Source organism: Cryptomeria japonica, chromosome 3 (assembly GCF_030272615.1).
Source record: "Cryptomeria japonica chromosome 3, Sugi_1.0, whole genome shotgun sequence".
NCBI classification, from domain to species: Eukaryota; Viridiplantae; Streptophyta; class Pinopsida; order Cupressales; family Cupressaceae; genus Cryptomeria; species Cryptomeria japonica.
In genome coordinates, this window is record NC_081407.1 from 759,963,729 (window position 1) to 759,984,215 (window position 20,487).

The following is a 20,487-nucleotide window of genomic DNA, read 5'->3' on the forward strand; positions in this document are numbered from 1 at the left end:
TTGAGGGAGCCACTTCAAAACCCTTTCTTGCATTTTTGGAAACAATTTCAAAACCCAGGTCTAAGGTTAAGGAAGCCTTTGAAAATCCCCTTGTTTCTTTTCAGCATGTTTTTTCTTTTATGTTTAATCTTGTCTGGCTGGAAGCTGATAGTTTTCAAGGGCCCATTTTAGGTAGTGGTTGTTTTTGGTTATGGCCTAGGCTGGTTTTTTTGTGTCTGGAGTCTTTATCTCAGGTTAAGGGAGACATGAATATCCCTGTTGTTTACATGAGGGTGCTTGTTAACCCTCATCACTATTTCTTAAGGTTAAGGCTGTAGCTTTTTCGATGTGGCAAATTTTTTTTGTCTTAATCATATCTGAAGTGTCTGGTTAGCTCTTTCTACCTATGGTAGTGCTGGTGTTCGGTTGGCTTTTGTCAGCTCAGCTGTGTTAGGGCTGCTAGTTTTCATGGTTTGATTTCTGGAGTAGCGTTGTTCTGTGGGTTCTAGATCTTGGTAAAATCTGAGGGTTTTGGGTCCCTTCAAACCTTCTTGTAAGGGGTTTCGGGTCCCCTAAAAACCTATTTTCCCATAATCAAAAACATGGTATCAAAGCTTGGTGTCTAGTATAGTTCATTTTATTATATGATTTTTTGAGAGATTTTAGACTAAAAGGTAGCTATATTTTTTACAAAATCTAGTATTCTCTTCTCCTACATCCATGGATGACTTAGAGAATGTGGATAATTTAAAGGAAAACTAAGAGTCTATATACTCTAGTTTGCATATTTATGTTCCTATGAGATTTGGTTGATTGTAGCATTTTGGCAATATTGGAAGTTTTTTTAGCATTTCCAAAGCATCCAAAAGGTCTGAGAAAGTCATAATTGACTTTTATTTCATGAAAATCAAAGATTATGGGACAAAGTTACAAATCAAAGTTTAAAATTTGAAATATTTTATGGAACTATTTTTTAATTTTGTATTAGAAACTCATCTTCCTCTCAATGGAAATAAACAAAAATATCTAGGTTTTATTCCCACACTAAAAAAAATCTATCTAGTATTTTTGCATATATTTCACAAATTTTGTATAAATTACATAAAAAGTAGATATATTTGTCAGGAGAGTTCTTCTTGTGTGACAAATTTACCATTTTAAGAAAAATGCATAATTTTTTCCTTGAGTGTTAGAATTTGGCAAAATAATACTTGAAAAAAAGTTGTAAACAATAAATTTCCATCCATATGAATATTCACTCCTTGGTGTTGGCTCTTTCCCTGAGCCTATGCTAGGCTCCTACTATGATGCTCCCTCCTCTAATCTTTGAATACGTAGGGACTTTCTTTCTAGTCCTGTTGTGGCTAATGTCACTATGCGTGTGAATGTCTTTGATGTCCTTCCTTCCAACTCTCCTCTAGATGTTGTGTGTGTCTTTAATGTCCCTCCAACCACCTCTCCTCTAGATGGTGTTATTCCCCCTACTTCCTCTCTCTCTTTGTTGGTGGAGGACTTTAGGTGCCCTTCAGCTATCCCCTTCTGATGCTATCATTGCTAAAGATTAAGTTTTTTTCCATGAATTTTGTCAGGAATATCTTTAGAGGATGGCTCTCTCCACTAACTATACTCAGTGTTTGAAGTCTCTTCCTCTGGTCCTGCAATGCCTTGTTCCTTCTATCCCTAGTCAATGGGTGGATAAGGCTTCTTATAGGTTGCAGGTTACTCTCATTGGTAAGTTCTTGAGGCCAAGACCTAACATAGAGACTATACGTGAATGGATTTCTATTCATTGGTCTATTGTTGTTCATGTGGTAATGGGCCTTTCACATGGTTTACTATTATTTCTATAAATTATTTGGAGGATAGTAAAAGTGTTCTTCTAGGAGGTCCTTGGTTCTCTCACAAGGTGTTCCTAAATTTGAAAATATGGGTTGTTGGGTTTGATCCTTCTATGTTCAATTCACTTCCTATTTGGATCAAGCTCCTAGAATTCCCTTTGGAGTACTGGGATGACTATATTTTTCGTGGAAATACTAAATCTTTTGGTTAGCTCAATTTTGTGGATGAGATCACTAAATCTATATCAAGATATTGCTCTGCTAGATTTTGTGTTTGTGTGGAGGAGGGTTTTAGGTTGCCTAACTCCATCAAGTTGTCTTCTAGATTGAGAGTTTGAGATTAATATTTTCTTTTTGATCACTCTCATTTGTGTCATTTCAACTATATGGGAATTTTCTCTATGAATTTCATCAATTCTCATAAGATCAATCCCTATAATGCAGTTTAGAAGTTAGTGAATGTTCTTCCTCAACTAGCTAGTTTGGTGTAGGTTTCTTCTTCTTCTTCCAAGGGTCTTAAATATTTTTATTGCCCCTCTATGGTGCAAGGCCCTTTGTTGTATCCTACTATTGGGTTCTCTTTGATAGGCATCATTAGGAAAAAGATTGACATTTTTCCCTTTGTCTTGGGTTCATCTTGTAAGGGTAAGAGAAATCTTGTTGTGGATCATGGGAGACATTCTTTACAAAATTCTATTCTTTCTTCTCAACCTACTCCTCTCATGAGGTCATGAATTGAGTTTGGATTCAAACATCTAGGACTTTCCCATCTCCTTAAGGCTGCTTGTAGCCTTGTTCCCCTTATGTCCCTACTTTGCCTTGCTAGTTTGCCTTTTTATAGTTTTTAGCTTTTCCTTTTTTGGGGAGCATGTGTTGGATTTAGACCTTCTCAATTTTGTTGGTTTTGTCACTCCTTATGAGATCCCTCTGTGTTGCTTGGTAGGTTTATATGTAAAGGTTTAGGCCCTCTCCTACTTTATCTAATCAAAACAATCAATGAGTAATAGAGAATATAGTATAATCAGAGAGAAAAAGTCTACATAATAATAGAAAAGGTGCAGGATTACAAATTAGATATGTGTAGTGTAAAATCAATCTACAATCGCATAATAAACCTAAGATCAATTAAGATTTTGTATACCCTTATACATTTAATTTCCTAAAATAACATCAATTTACACAAATTATTTTTGACATTGACTGTTGCATCGTATGCAATTACACCGGGTGTGTTCATAGTTTCAAGAAACATTCGCATAAATTAGTTTTTTTAATTACTGGTATGAACATAAATTCAACTATTTCCTATCTATATATTGCAGTTCTTGTGAGATTTACCTAAGAGATGCTTTTAAGTGATAATTGAGATAATATAAACAAACATTGGCTTGACGTTCTACCACTACGCTTCAAATTTGAGAAAAATATTATTCGATATTTTCCATATATTCATCTTTAGTGAAAGTTGACAGGAGAGTCTCGGCAAACAAAACAAAAATAACTAAGAAGCCTCATTTCGTGTGCTCATGCTTGCAAAGTAACAGAATTGAGGGATTCCTAAGAATTTGTCTATAATGCATGCATTTGGTCTAACAACTGGAAACTTTTCTGCAGGTGAGAACACCCGAACTTGCAGTGATAGAGCCCACAATAGAGGAAGGACATGCCGCCATACTCGAAACTTTGGCATAGCTTGAGGATGCTTTAGCCCTTGATGCTGTGAAGAATGCTCCATTTAACATAAGATCTCCCACTGATCTCCAGTTGCCTTCTGTTGAATCTTGGTGCTTTGTAACCTGCACATTACCCATACTATAACTATACTACAACCGTTAAATACCAAAAATATAAGAGACATGAGTTGTACAGGTCTTTTACCTCCTTGTGGAATCGATTATCAGGAGCAAGGAATCTGTTGCCTTGGCTGTTAATGGTGGGGTTTGCACTTCCCCCGATTGCATACATTTCCCAGTGGGTGTAATCATTGTTCACCACATGAAAGTATCCATGTCAACATCTGCATCATAACGTTAATATCTTAAAGACTTGAGCAAATAAACTTCAGCAAGGTGTATATTCGTGGTCTTTGTGCAAGGAATATCTATTCACACCTGAGCATACGTTGAACAAGCCCTTTTCCAAAGTGGTTGAAAGTAACTGTTACTTGCATTTTGACGTCCTCGGTGTAGGCATCGCTGTGTCCCAGGAGCATCACCTGCAAAAAGCCAATAATTATTGGATTTGAGAAATAGCGTTCTATCGACAATTTAGTAAATACTCACATTTTTTTCGTTCAAGTCTAGTAATAGGCTTTTAGTACCCTACCCTAAAATCCTCGGATAAAAAAAACAATTGTGAAACCTAGTTTCAAAGAAAAGTATATTTATGGTAGACCAAACAAGCAGTTTTGAGCACCTTGTCATGGTGAGTGAAAAAGTTGTTTGAAATGGTTATAGCAGTGGAACCCCTGATGGCGTCGATCAATCCATCTGCGCAATTTGACAATGAACAGTGGTCAACCCAAATTGCGCTTGATCCAAAGATAGAAATCCCATCTCCATCACTCTTGGTTCTAAACCCATAATGGGTCGGGGAGCTCCTAACATTTGTATTTCCCGCAGGTTTACAGTCGTGGATATGAACTCCATGAATGATAATATTGGTCACATACTGAATTGTAATGCAAGCTCCATTTGCTATATGAACATTGGCACCTCTACCATCAATAGTCTTATAACTGTTCATGATAAGCTCCTCCTTGAGCTGAATAACCATATCTGTTTGGAAAATAATCCAGAGAGGTTCGGTTTGAATAACAGCGTGCCGCAGAGTGCCAGGTCGAGGATTGACCGGGTCATCGTTATTTGGATCTGCCATTCTTACCTCCAATGGCGTTTTTGTCAAATCCGATGGCACAATCAGCCAGTCTCTTTCGGTTGTTAACCCAGTTAGGATCACAACGCCAAGAGTCATCGATGGGGTTCCCCGTTTCGCACGAGCTCAGCTTTCTTTTCGAATTATTTAAACTCCTGCACAATAGTTCTTGAAGTAAATAATCTCAACTGTCTGTAATATATGCTAGCTTTAAAAAAATGCTAGAACTTTGAAATTCTCTTAATTGAACTGACTTAAATATCTTTTCTGTAGTGAATTTTCTTTCGTTGAATCTGTCTCAATGACGACAATTGTTAATTATCCAATGGCATGATGATATGGGTGATAGAAATTTGTTCTATAACTACTGCATACCAACTACAGTTACAAGAATAATATTATAGAAATTACACTGAAGAAAACGTCGAGGAAAAGCATAAGAATAAATAGAACATTTATAATAAACCTTGTCATTAAGGATTTCATAGTAATGTAGTAAATTCAATAAGATATTGGATTTCATTTCTATACTACCATAAATAAATTCTCTAAAATGTCTAAATCATCTGAAAGGCGAGATGGTTACCTTTCTACCATTTGAACTACAAGCTCCGGCTTCTCAACATGATATTTATCACTATTCTCAGCCTTAGTCATATTGAAGGGGGTTCATATTGAAGGGGGTTCTACATCATATCAATTTAATAATATGAACTTTTAAATAATATGTTGAATCATTCTATGTTTTTAGTTTGGATGGCTAGCTCAACCTGAAATATATCTTTAATCAAACTAAATATTCAACTTTTAAAAATAATAAAGACATATGATACTATTGGAACATTTTTGTGCATTAATTCAACTTTTAATTCTATTGAATTGTATGACACACACAGCCTAATAGTGAGAAGGCTTTTGTAAGAAGTATGAATGGTGAACTAATTGTTATTTATATTGATCTAATAAGATCATTCATTTCTAGAACTTCTAATTGTGTAGCTCTTACTTATAAAAAGGAGCTGTGAATAATAGAAGGCTTTCTAATACTTATGTTTTTTTACTATTAGATGGAGTAATTAATTATATGAGATTTTTTTTTTTTATCAAATAAAAATCATTTAAATAGCATTAGCAAAAGTCCAAATAGTTCTATGTGATTGGATTTGTAAACCATTTTTAGAAGTAAACATCTCAGTTTCCATGCCACATAAAATAATATTAAAGTTGAACATGAGTCCTTATATCATAAATTCTATCAAAATTTTCTACCACCTCTTATTATTAGAGTATTTTTACACTAGATGACTTGTTATTAAATTATAAATACAAAAATAATAAATTATAAAAATGCCTCTTATATGTACTCACATTGAAAATATATTAAATATTTGGTAAATTTATTTATCTTACATGAAACAAACCCAACTACAAGTGAAATTGCTTTGAATATATCAATGTGCATTCACATGAGTTAGTAATGTGTCAATTTTGATATTTTTAAAGTTTTGAGACAATAATAATTTCAAACTATAAGGACCTTCATATTATTAAAATAATGATATAGCATAAAATACACATTATTCTAAAACATTTAAAATAACATGTTCAAATATATTAGAATGGAAACATGACGTCTAAGTACAAAAGCCATTGACAAGCCATGTCATAAGGAAACAATTTTCTTTACATAACATCAAAAGGTCAATTACAAAGACTACAAAAATAAAGGTAACCCTAAGAGGAACTCTGGACACACTATCTCCAACAAGCACACATTGGGTGAGAGCATCATCGAAGAACTTATCTACCGAACCACAAATCTTTACACTCCCCTCAAACTCTTCTTGGCATGAAGAATACCTGGCCCAACACATAGATGTCAAGAAATCTTAAACAAGTAGGAGTGATGAAATCTATGTAGCATGATATACTCTCTCTCTCTCTCTCTCTCTCTCTCTCTCTCTCTCTCTCTCTCTCTCTCTCTCTCTCTCTCTCTCTCTCTCTCTCTCTCTCTCTCTCTCTCTCTCTCTCTCTCTCTCTCTCTATGTTTGTTTGTGTGTGTGTGTGTGTGTGCACACACACACGCTAATATAACAATATTATGATATGGCAAAGAGTATGAGTTTTGAATGATCAAAAGTAGTAGCATGGTCTAATATTAAAATTTGATAAAACATGTTTTTCCCAATGCATCTTTTTAAGTCATTTGTTGATAGATATATAGAGGTGATACTCAATCCTTCTATGGTTCTCCATGTTTAGCACCATCCATTTACAGAAACAAGAATTGAATTCACAAGTATACAAAGTAGTCATAGGAAAATAGAAGCATCTAACAAGTATTATCTTCTTGATAATTAAATTTAGCATAAAATTTGATTTCAAACACATTAGTACATAAGAATACCAATAACAAGATTTCTCTAAACATGATCTTGAGAGTATAAAACTCATACAGACACATGTATAAGAGTACAAAAGAAAAGGTAACTATCAATCTATCTAATTAACCTGATATCATGCAAGACATATTAAATGCTAATTCATTATTAAATCTTCTAAATGATATACTTAACAACTAATTCATGAGTTATTATATGATGCATAAATTCACTAACATTATATCATTAACATGTTATAAATTGATAAGAAATGATTATCATAAATAACTTAGTTGCATTCATTAAATCTAATTGATTCAAATATTTTGATAATAGAAGATATTTTCTATCTTAGAATAAACTTTCTACCTTAGATTTGATTATAATATTAAATATCATATTCATCTAATCACTCCTTTGATTAAAAAGTGTTATCATGATCAAACAATCACAATATAAGATCAAATCCATTTAATATTTATATATATAGTCATAAACTTTAAAGATGGTTAACCATTTAATGGTAAGGAACTATCATCTAGTCAAGAAACTATACGATCATGTCAACATGAGATTAATATGAAATTCCACCCTTATGCTTTACATTTAAAAATACAGACTATCATATTATCATTAGAGTTTTCACTAAGTCAAAGTTCAATATTCAACAATCACAAAATAAAAACAAAATTTATTATTTCTATATGGTAAGGGATAAGGGCTTACATCTTACCCTTGACCCAAGAGTCCATTTCTCTCATTTCTATCCTTATTATCCTATTTTATATATTTGTCTTGTGATTTTAAAAAGTCTTTCTATTTTTAATCCAAACAAAGTATTGTAGAGGCATTCAAATAATAACTTCTTCATCTTAAGATATACAGAAAGAATATATTCAAGTTTAATATTGTTGACTAATGAATTTATTTCTATACATTTAATGTTATAACTTAATAAAGTTTAAGCTTTAATAACATCTCTACACCTCTTACTTAAATTCTCTTAATAACTACTTGCATTCTTATATTGATGTATGCTACTCTATGCATTTATTAATATATAAATAAATATCTATTTTATTGATCTACTACTAATCTAATTATAAATAAATGGTAATAATCAATGGATGGATTTAGTCAAGCTAAGGATTACTTGCTATACTCTTGGGTTGACCTAAACAAATCCATGAGTAATAATATGCTAATGATTATAATTAAATTGTGAGTTAATGTATTCATTTACAATTCATTAATAGCTAAATTTTAATACAAAAATATCATTCTAAATTACTTACAAAGAATTATTACAAAGGAAAAGTATTTATGAAATTCAAAACTTATAAATCCAAATTTTTAAACTATGCAAAATAACCAATAAACTTTTACATTGTTAGACAATATAGGACAACTTGTTACTGCTACACGGACTTGATTTTTGTCTTGAACAAAGATACATTATGAATAAAGGAAGATTGCACAAAGTGACATAAATAGAAGGTCATATTCAAGGAAATCTAGATAGTTCTTTTGAATCAGAATAAAAGAAATAGTGGTTATTGTTCTTAATAGAATGCATATATTATGTGTGTTAATCACACATAGGCACTAAGAGAATTGTAATTAGTAGATGCCAAATCCAAATTAATTACCCTTGATAACTTCTCCAAACATCATAGAAACTGATAAGATAAGACAAGATAAGAGGACATCAACACAAAATAATACTAGATTTATGTACAAACTTAAGGCAAAAACCATGGCGAGAAAAGTTGCTTGGATCTGATATCTAAATCTAGCCTCATAAACTAAATAATAAACTTACAATATTTTGTTTGTATCAACCCATAGGAGACACCAATCCCCAAGTCTAAGAAGTGAACACCAACTATGATCATGAGGCACCAACCTTAAATACAATAACTATACATGAAAGATATGATATGCAGATCTTCAAGGATGAACCTTTAGCATCACCTTGATCTAATCAAATTTTTACAACCCTCTCAAAGTGCATGAGACCTTCAATTGATTTTGCCCACTTAACCTAAAATTTAGTAGACAACTTACATAACTTTTGCCATGGTTATTAGTTCTACTAGCAAGAATTACTCTTGAAATGAATCCAATTACACTTATGCATCCCTACGTTATATATAATCACAACTCATCTTATAACTTATTTACAACATTCACACGTTTGCCACATGCATACTTTAGACCAAACATGTAAAAGGCTTAAACCAAGATCCAACATGCGACTCCAAGAGTTGGATGATGCTATTCTTTACGAAAAAAAATTAGTTGGTCTTAGTACACTTTCGTATGCTTCCTATAGTTGGTTCATAGTGCAATAATTTGACCCATTCATCAAAAAAGTCATAATATATTGTGAAGTGATCTCTATGAGCATAATGTTGACCCTAACTTTTCATGTTATTGAAGTCCACCTTTGCAACTTGAATAGATATGTCTTTGTGTGTAGCCTTATTTATCTTCCAAACTACAAGCCTCAAAATATAACTATGGTAGAATGTGGTATAAAATATTGTGCTAGTGGATATAGTTTTTGAGGAATGGACTTCATATATATATCACAAATACTTCCAAATCCTTCAACAATAAAAAATTGATTAAGATGATACTAGTGACATACTATATTGAATGATGTATTTAACATAACTTGACTCTATTTATCTAGATCAATAATTATTTTATATGACATAATATTAATTAAAATTATTCTAATTTTTTAAAACTGGATATTAAGGGTAACATAATGATAATTTATATACATCCTTAACTACCTCCTTTGACATTAATGAAAATATAAATTTCAACAATCTCCCCCTTTGTCATTGGTTCCAAACACAAAAAATGCTACTAATAAAATACGCCTCGTAATGGAAATTAGGGGCTCCCCTTGTGTAGAAAATTTGCTTCCATTGTAACTAGACTTTAATTCTGCTCAAGTTTGGCTTTGTGCTCTTGTAATTGGACTCTCTCTCTCTCTCTCTCTCTCTCTCTCTCTCTCTCTCTCTCTCTCTCTCTCTCTATCTCTCTCTCTCTCTCTCTCTCTCTCTCTCTCTCTCTCTCTCTCTCTCTCTCTCTCTCTCTCTCTCTCTCTCAATCCTTTCTTCCCCAAATGGTGTAGAATTTTGGCTTCCTTTCTCCCCCTTTGACATCAATGACAAATATCCACTTTGATTCTTAGTCTTCAACTCTTGCTCCTTTTGTGAGGAAAAATTAATCTACTAATACCTTTTGTAATTTTTTTTCACAATACCACCAAGACTACTTGCAGTGAGGAGTCAACACTCCTACTCAACATATACTAACTTCCTCTTCATTTAAGAGGAGGGAGATACCACTCCCAAATTCTAGCCAAGATATTAAATTGTCTCCTTATGAAAAGGTTTTGTAATGATCTCTCCTTTGTTTCAACATATTCTATCTTCACTTATTTCCTTGCAACCTTCTCTCTTAGATAGTGATACTTAATTGAGATATGGTTTTTTTTGTGAATGTGTTACCCAATCATTTGAAATGTTTATAGTACTTGTATTGTAACAAAGTATTGGCATGGGTTCTTCAAATTTAGTCTCCATCTGCTACAATTTCTTTTTTATCTATAAAACCTAAATGCAACAAGAAACTATTACAATATATTTTGCTTCTACCATAGACTAAGATACGAAATCCTTATTTTAGCTCAACCATGATATAAGGCTATCACCAATAAAGAAAGCTACGCCACTTGTACTATTCTATCTATGAAAGACCATTTGGGAGAAGAGAAGACATTACCTCATCAAGCACAAAATTTTAAGTAGTGCTTCAAATTTTCATCAATAGATTGCTCCATATGTGTAGAAAAGAATGTCATAAGACCATTCCTATAACTTCTTCCTCCATCTTTCGTTTACAATAGTGTTAAATGAAATAAAGTGCTCAACAAATGAATCCATATCAACCACCCTCAAAGAATACTACTTACATAGAAGATGCTTGTTCACCAATGATATGGTGTGGTACAACTTTCCTAACTTTATAAAAAGGGGTTGCAAAGGATTCATGTACAACATTCAAGAGCATTAAATTTCCCAGACATAGCCAAATAAGACTACTATATTTCCTATCTAAGACAACCCAGTCTTCATCCTTCATGCCTGTTGTTTTACTTCTAGTGAAATCTTTCCATAGATCTCAAACCGACTAACCCTAATAGCATAGAGGTTCCATTCCCATACCCAGTCCATAAATAATAGAATAGCCTGTTACATTTTCAAGGCCAATTCAATGAGAACCTCTTGCCACCTCCAGATCTCTAAGGTAGCCCAAGAACTACAGGGATATCATGCATCTCATGTAGAAAAGTAGTCCCATTACTACCACTAGCTTGATATTCTACCAAGCATCAGTAGCTCCTCCACAACCTGCATAGAATATAACATGCCAACTAAACTAAATCCAACTCTAGTTTATATTCTTTAAATTTGGTAAATACAAAGAAGCTCAATACCGACCTCACAACATGCTTTGCAACAATTCAACTGGTCGTAGTCAGGATGGGTATGAGACACTGACCATCTACATCAAACTTTAATTAAGGATGACTCTCAATGTTATGTGTGCACACTTGAAGAGTATCTCCATGCTTTTTCACAAATAACAAATTTCTCATGTGTAGAAAAAAAGTCACATGGCTTTTACAACAATCTGTTCTCCATGGTTGTTTTTGCTATGTTGTTCAATGATAAAAGATCAGAACAAACTCCATATAGCACATGTAGCTTTTGACTTCATCGTGGGATGTGGCATCCACATTTCCTTATAGTTGGTGGTCTCCTCCATCCCTCATCAACTAAAATTATATTCATATCACAAATCTAAATGTAATTTTTAAATAAAAAGAAAGAAAAGTTTTTGCAGCCACATGAACTTGCATGGGGCCATTACATCATTTTTAAGCTAGAAGGCTAGTACAACCTTGTTTCCAAAAGCAAATAAAATCTTGACGAAAGTATGCTTAGAAGAATTAAAGGAATAAAAATAATAGCCAAATGCACTCCGTGCACGATGATAATGTAGACCATGAAATCTCATGAGTAAATTCATGCACGTCCTCCAATTTGCGTATAGTTATTAGTTGGGGATGGAAGGCAAGCATGAACAATGAAATAATCATGATGCTCAAGTAGTCAAATTTTGATTGTTGGTACTCCCTTATTTGGTAAAAGTTCAAAATTAAGGACCTTTAGGAAGGCCATTCAAGTTAATATGCCCCTCTTTTCCTAGCGACTTGCATAATTTAGCTGATTTTACCTTTGATATAGAACTATAAGGTGAGAGCTTGTCCAATTCTAAGTGGATGGTACAAGTCTAACATGAATATGATAGTAGAAACATACCACACTAACAGTGATAATAGAAATACATGTAAAATTTAATTATTAAATAATTAGATATGAAAAAAATATGGTTGAGACAATGGTTTTCTAGAATTCTCCCACTTATTTCAAATACCTTGCAAAAGCATAAAGGGAATATTATCATATAAGTATTAAGGACTATGAGACCATTATATTTATTACACCATCTAATGTTATTTGTGCTTACATGCTTCATCAAATCATCTAAAACAATCACCAAAGAGTCAACATTTTCAATCATCATCCACTATCCTCAACCATATGATGAGAAAAATGGTATTGTGCATCTATATGCTTCATTTATACACAAAAAATTGGGTTTTGGCCAAGCTAATGACACCTTGACTCTCACATTGAATTTAAACTACTGCTTGAATAAGGCCAACAATTCAACAAAAACTCTAAAACCAACTCGCCTCCTTATAGGAATTACTAATTGTCATATACTATACCTCTACAATGGATAAATGACTACAACCCATCACTTGCTCATTCAAGTAATAGAAACACTAAATAGGCTAAAGAAATAGCCACTAGTAGATATTTTATGATCTACATCTCCTATCTAGTCTAAGTCAACAATCCCTTGTGAGTAATCACCATAGTAGAAGATATAATAATTTATAGTGTTGTGCATTCACCTTAAGTCTCTCTTAATTGTTGCTCAATGCTCTATGCCAATATTAGCCATATAATAACCTGAGGCTCCCATTTCATCACCAATGTATAGCTTTATGTAAAACATAACATAAATTAGAATATGAAGTAGACTAGTGTAAGGAACATGCAATATATACTCTACATTTAACGGTGAAGATGTATATATTACCTAACTAATAACTTAGTACCCAAAAAATAGAATCATTTCCTACTATATAATTCTCCATACTAAAATATTACAACACAAATTCAACATACATATTCTATCCCAATCAAACATTTCTTATTTCTCTCACTTTTCAATGCCTAGGATGCATATAGGAACCCCTAATTGTTTATGTTGAAATGTAATGAAATTTGATATACCATATCTCTAATCATCCATTCATTGTTACCAAATATCAACATATGATCTATGCATAAATTGATAAAAAGAGATTTATTATCATCATAAAGTTTTATTTTTAGTAATTAAATAGTTGCTAAGGGGCCCAACACCCAATACAGTAGAAAGTAAAGTCTATAAACAACATAACACAAAAAATAGGGGAAAGAAGAAACAATTATCGGCATCCTGATGACTGCCATCTAGTACATAAAACCAACCCAACCAAAACCAAAGTCCAATATCCAACCAGCTATATAGGCAACCAACACAACTAGGAAATACACTAGATTATAATACAAAGCATATGAATTAAACTTTTGAAACCATAATTTTGGAGATCATTGGACACCATATAAGTATTGCTTCAATTTATATGCTAATGAATCCTTTCCTTTTACCACATAGTAGTTGTTAGTGTAGGTTTTTTATTTCCATATGTTAGAGGTTATTCTTTTTCCTACAAATATTATTTAAGCTTCTTAGGTTTATTAGGAGTGGTTAATGTGAATAAACATTGAAAAATACATAAACTACATGTACGACTTTCTAACACATGAGTAATTGAGTCACACACCCTCTTTTGGCTTGTTGTCCCTCCTTCCATAACTACTAGTTTGTTCTTACCTTTAGTAGGTTATAGGGTAATTGATTGTCTCACCCTCTTTTGGCTTTTATGCCACTAATTATAGCTTCTTTTCTATCTTCACTTAAGGAGGTTATGCTACATATTTTGACATTTGTCAAGTGGGTAAAACTTCCCATATTTTATGGGTAGTAGGAGTTAATGCACCTATTGGTAGCTTGGTGAGCGTATCAAGAGTATTCTCAAGCTCTCTTGCATTGTCTATATTATTCTTTCATTTCAGATTTTGGCTCTACTATTTGCTATTCGATTATCTATTAATTGTAGTTGAACAAGATCTAGGTCAGACATGATATTCTAGCCCGATTATCACTTCCCAAAGAATATAACATGGTATTGGAACTTGTTGTCTAGTACAATTAATTTTATTATCTAGTTTTTTAATGATTTGAGACTAACTGATAGCTATAATATTAAAAAACCAAGTATTCTCTTCTCCTACATCCTTGCATAGCCCTAATAATAAGTACAACTTAACAAAAGAATAAGCATCCCTATAATCTACTTTGCATAGTTATATTCTTGGGAGGTTTGTGTGATTGTAGCATTTAGGTAATTTTGGCAGAATTTTTGACATTTCCAAAGCATCCAAAAGGTTGGATAAAGTCACAATTGACTTTTTTTTCAAAAACATCAAAGCTTGGAAGAAAAAAATTAGAAATCAAATGTTAGAATTTAAAAACTTTTACAGGAGCCATTTGAAGTTTTGCATTAGAAACTCATTTTTTAGTCACTAGAAAGAAAAAATATTTTTTGCATGCAAAAACCATTTTTAATAAGTTTGGCACCTTCCCTAATTTCAATCTATGTTCTGCTACTCCTATTTCCATACATGAATATATATCCATTCTTATCTATATCCTATCTATATTTATATTCAAGCATTCCCATTATTTTTTGTCCTATATTTGCATACATTTACCCATGATCATTGTATTATATATCTTTTTGCAATGGACCATTTTTGTAGCATTGAGGATTGATCTTTCTTGGCTTGAATTTTAAGGAAAAATAAATTTGTTTCAAATTTTAAAATTCTCCTCTTTCCTCATAGCCATTGGGAGTTGAGTTTGTAAAACATGGAATTATCTAGCATGGCTTCAAATTTAAAGACATTAATTAACCATTAAGCAATCATTGACTTATTCATATCTAGAATGAGCTTATGAACATTTTCATTTGGAACTTTAAATGGAATAAAAATATTGTATCAAAATCAACATCTAAGTATCTTTATCACAATCAAAAAACTATTCTAATTAAGGGAGTAGGAGAACATGACCATTGATTATTTCACTATCTTTATGATGTAGTTATAAATATACCAAGTCCTTAACAATCAATGAGGAGTATAGAATCTAGAAAATCAAAGAGAAAAAGTATATATTGTGATAGATAAGGTCTAGAGTTACAAATTAGACATGTATAATATAAAATTAATCTAGAATCACATAATTAACTTAAGTTCAATTAATATTTTGTATACAATCTTTCACAATGAAAGTTTTTCAAATCATCTATTTTTGATATAGAAGTGAGTGGACTATACACTGCATCAATATTATCTTCGACATTAGTGTAATAAGTAAATATCCATACCCTTATGTTTCTTTAAAAAAATCAATTTACACCATTTATTTTTGTCAACTTTCAATCTATTTAATCTAAATTAATATATTAAAAATTAATTATATTTACTTTTTAATTAATCTAAATGGAAAGGCGACTCTACTCTAAAATATCTCACTTTCTATGAGTTAATTATACTCTATTTTATATTAAATAAAATAGTAATAGAGAAATTAAACTCGAAAGGTCAATACAAGTCCCGTTAGAGTGAATTTATTTAGTTGTGTTGTGTGCAATTATACAAGGTGTGTTAATAGTTAAAAAATAAACTCACACGAATTAGTTTTCTTAAATACTAGTATAGACATAAATTCAACTATTCACATCTATATACCGCAGTCCTTGTGAAGCATAGCTTAAAAATTATTTTTAGTGGCAATCAAAATAATAAAAACCATATTGACTTAACGTTCCACCACTATGCTTCAAATTTGAGAATAAGATTACTGATATATTCCCCTTTGGTAATTAATGACCAAAGTGCAGGTGAGAACACCTAAATTTGTAGTTATAGAGCCCACAATAGAGGAAGGTCTTGCTTCCATACTCGAAGCTTTGGCATAGTTTGAGGATGCTCCAACTCCTGATGCTGTGAAGAATGCCCCATTTAAAATCAGATCTCCCACTGATCTCCAATTACCTTCTGTTGAATCTTTGGGCTTTGTCACCTGCACATTACCCATACCATAACTATTCTACATCCCTTGAATACCAAATATATAAGAGACATGAGTTGTAAGGATCTTTTACCTACTTTTGGAATAGATTATGAGGAGTAAAGAATCTATTTACTTGGCTGTTAATGTTGGGGTTTGCACTTCCCCCGATTGCATAGATTTCCCAATGGATGTAATCATTGTTCACCACATGGAAGTATCCATGTCGGCATCTACATCTACATCATAACATTCATTTCTTAAACTTAAACAAATAAACGTCAGCAAGTTGTATTGTGTTCTTCGTAAAAGAAATACACAGTAGTTATAAAATTTTATTCAAACCTGGGCATTAGCTGAACAAGCTCTTCTCCAAAGTGGTTGAATGCAACTATTACTTGCATTTTGACGTCTTGGGTATAGGCATCATTGTGTCCAAGAAGCATCACCTACAAAAATAATATATATACCTAACTTGAGAAATAGCGCTCTATCGACAAGTTTATTAATACTAACATTTATTTATGTTTCTGTCTAATAATTGCCTTTTAGTACCCTACTCTAAGATCCATGTGATAAAAGTACAATAGTGAAACCTTTTATAAATAAAGTAAATTTATGGCAGACCAAACAAGAAGTTTAAAGCACCTTGTTATGGTGAGTGAAAAATTTGTTTGAAATGGTTATAGCAGTGGGACCCATTATGGCATCCATCAGTCCATCTGCGCAGCTTGACAGCAAACAGTGATCTACCCAAATTGCACTTCCTCCAAAGATAGAAATTCCATCTTCGTCACTCCTGGCTTTGTACCCATAATGAGTCAGGGAGCTCCTCACATTTGTATTTCCTGCAGGCTTACAATCATGGATATGGATGCCATGTATGATGATATTGGTCAAATATTGTATTGTAATGCAAGGTCTGTTTTCTATATGAACATTAGCGCCTCTACCATCGATTGTCTTGTAATTTTTAATGATAAGCTCCTCCTTGAGCTAAATAACCATATCTCTTTGGAAAATAATCTAGCAAGGCTCAGTTTGAATAACAGCGTGTCACAGAGTGCCATGTCGAGGATTGACCGGGTCATCGTCATTTGGATTCGTAACTATATAAAATCTCCCATTCTTACCTTTGATGGCATTTTTGTCGAATCCGATAGCACAGTTAGCTAGTCTCTATCTGTTATTAACCCAGTAGGGATCACAACGCCAACAATCGTCAATGGGGTTCCCCGTTCCACATGAACTCAGTAGTTCTTGAAAATTGCAAATAATCTCAAGTGTCTGGAACATATGCTAGCTATAAAAAAATGCTATAACTTTGAAGTTTTATTAATTAAACTGACTTAAATATATTTTCTTTGGTGAATTTATCTTATATTGAATCTATCTCAACAACATCAATTATTAGCTATCCGATGACATGACGATATGGCGAAAATAAATTTTGTCTATAACAGCTACGTGCCAGTATAGATAAATGAATAATAGTATAGAACATACAGTAAATAAAATTTCAAGCAACATCATAAGAATGAATAGAACATATTATAATAAACTTTGTGATTTAGCATTTCATATTAATGTACTAAATGGAGTAAGACCACATTTCATTTCCATACCACCTTTAATAAATTATCTAAAGCATTTGAAACACAACATGCTTACCATTCTAAAATCTCAGCTACAAGCTCCAGTTTCTTTTAGTAGTCTTGTATCTTTCTTGAGGAATGAAGGGATCAATGTATCCTTTATTTGGTCATATCTTTTGAGCTCCTTACAGGATTATCATGAAACTTTTTTGTTGTTGCATCAATTTGTTTATCTTCTTCATGCTACCAATAGTTACATTTGTAATCTTTTCATGCAACTCTTTATTGTTTCTTCCCTTTGTTTTGAGCATTACATCTAAAATAGTCAAAGGTCCCATTTTTTATTTCAAGTTTTTTCTTAAGCACCTTAATTTTATTTCTTACCTCTTCTACTCATCAAAATCCTTCCTAGTCCCAACATATATTAGCCAAAATTTCTCAACATGTGCCAACATTTTTTTAAATCTCAATTTCACTAATTCTATGACCATGTTAGATTTTGATGTTTTTAACTCCATTCTTAGTTGTTTTTCTCTTTCTCTAAGCTTCTCAGTCTCTTTTTTCAAATGATTTTTTTCTATAGAGACTTATAAGAGTGTTCTCTAGAATAATTGGATGCATCAACTGATGGCAATGGGAGAGGCCTTGAAGAAGATCCCAACTTATCCCTTAGCTGCATATTTTCTTCTCTCAAGTATTAATTATTTGCCTTGCACCATGTGTTTTACTTTATTAATTTTTCCACATGAGCTTTAGTAAAATTTGTTGCATTAATTATCAAGTTATCTGCATCCACTAGATTTGTGTCCTTAATTATTTGGACAAGAAGTTATCCATAAATATTACTTGGATCATATATTGTTAGTGGCCTTTTTCCTATTTGGTATAATGCCCAAACAAATAGAGATTTATCATCAATATTAAGTCTTGATCTAGTCTAAATTTAATCAGCAACATATGCATTTAGTTTGACCTAGATATTCCAATTAGATTTCAAATTATCAAATACTATGGCTGCATTAGTTATCCATCCAGGTAAAATTGAAACCCCTACAGCAATCTTCTTCCCTTATCAAGGGTGATGTCTTTCATCTCTTAATCCATCTTTTCCCTTAACTCTTTAAATATTTGTGGATGTTGCTTTGACCTAGTTTCCTTAACACGCACCCTTGTTTGTCTTCCTTTATCTCTTGCTCTCTTCTTGATTGGTAATGGTTAGAATTTGAAAACTTTATTTCTGGAAGAAACCCCAACACAAGCTAACCAATTTCCTAGCAATGAAACTAATAGTAGCAGGAAATCGAAAGGAGATAGGCTAGAGTTTTTTTCTCAAAGGGTTTAGACTACAATTCTAGTCTAATAACCCCAAAATTAGTTCTATAGAAGTAATTTTAAAATTTATTTTGGATCTATTTTAGGTACTTAAATAGAAAGAAAACATAATACACAATATTGGACTTGATAACCATGTATCCTATATTTATATCTCAATGCATTAATTTCAGTCCATTATAACTCCTTATACTTTGTATCTTCTATTTATCCTTCCCATAACTCTTCTCTCCTTATAGAATGTATTAGGTTATGAATATTTATCTTGTAGCTACTTTAGCTCTTCAAAATTATATAATCATTATTATAATCATATATAGCTATTTAGATTGTCCTATGGGTTATAAGCACATATCAAGGTTAGCTTGGATGTCATCCAAGACATAAGTAAGGTGCATATAGGAGGTCTAGGTTAGTTATTATCATCATGTGAAGTAGTATGTTCTTGTTAAAGCCTGTTGGAGCTATCCAAATCCAAGTTGTTTTAGGTGGTTGTCCCCTTATAAAGGAATATTGTTATAAAATATTTTCACCATAATTAATATTTTATTTTTATATTTTAATTTCTTTAATCTCTTTATACTAGCATCCTCATAAATTACATCAAAACCTTTTGTTTCACCTTCAAGCATAATTATCTTGGCCTTTGGTTATCATTGCATTGTAGAATTAACACTCCCATCTAGTTGCTCAACTATAGAAGAATACCCAATCTCTCTCAAGATCATATTCTAGCTATATAATAAATTTCACATTATGTCAATCATAACTTGTATTATTTTATCTTTACTATAACTAAAAAATATACACTTTACTACTTTATATTACAATTTTGACCTCTTCTTTATGAGCACACAAGTACATATGCATCACAACCAAATACTAAAGGATATTTAATTGTGCTCTTTCTTCTTATCCAAACCACAATGTTGGTTTCATCGATAATTGCTAATAAATGGGACCCACTAATTAAGTAACAACAAGTAGTAATCACCTCCCCCTATTCTAAACTAGCCCCCACTAAACATACTTATCATCCTTTCCCTTAGCAAATTACTCTATTTTTTTAGAAGTCTATGGAGT

General features: G+C 32.3%; 2 pseudogenes; both read right to left on the minus strand.

The window, feature by feature from the left end:
- Positions 1-3,406: 3,406 nt before the first annotated feature.
- LOC131068876 (probable pectate lyase 18) lies at positions 3,407-5,348 on the minus strand (annotated as a pseudogene).
- Positions 5,349-16,264: 10,916 nt separating this feature from the next.
- Positions 16,265-17,773, minus strand: LOC131068875 (probable pectate lyase 18; annotated as a pseudogene).
- Positions 17,774-20,487: the final 2,714 nt, after the last annotated feature.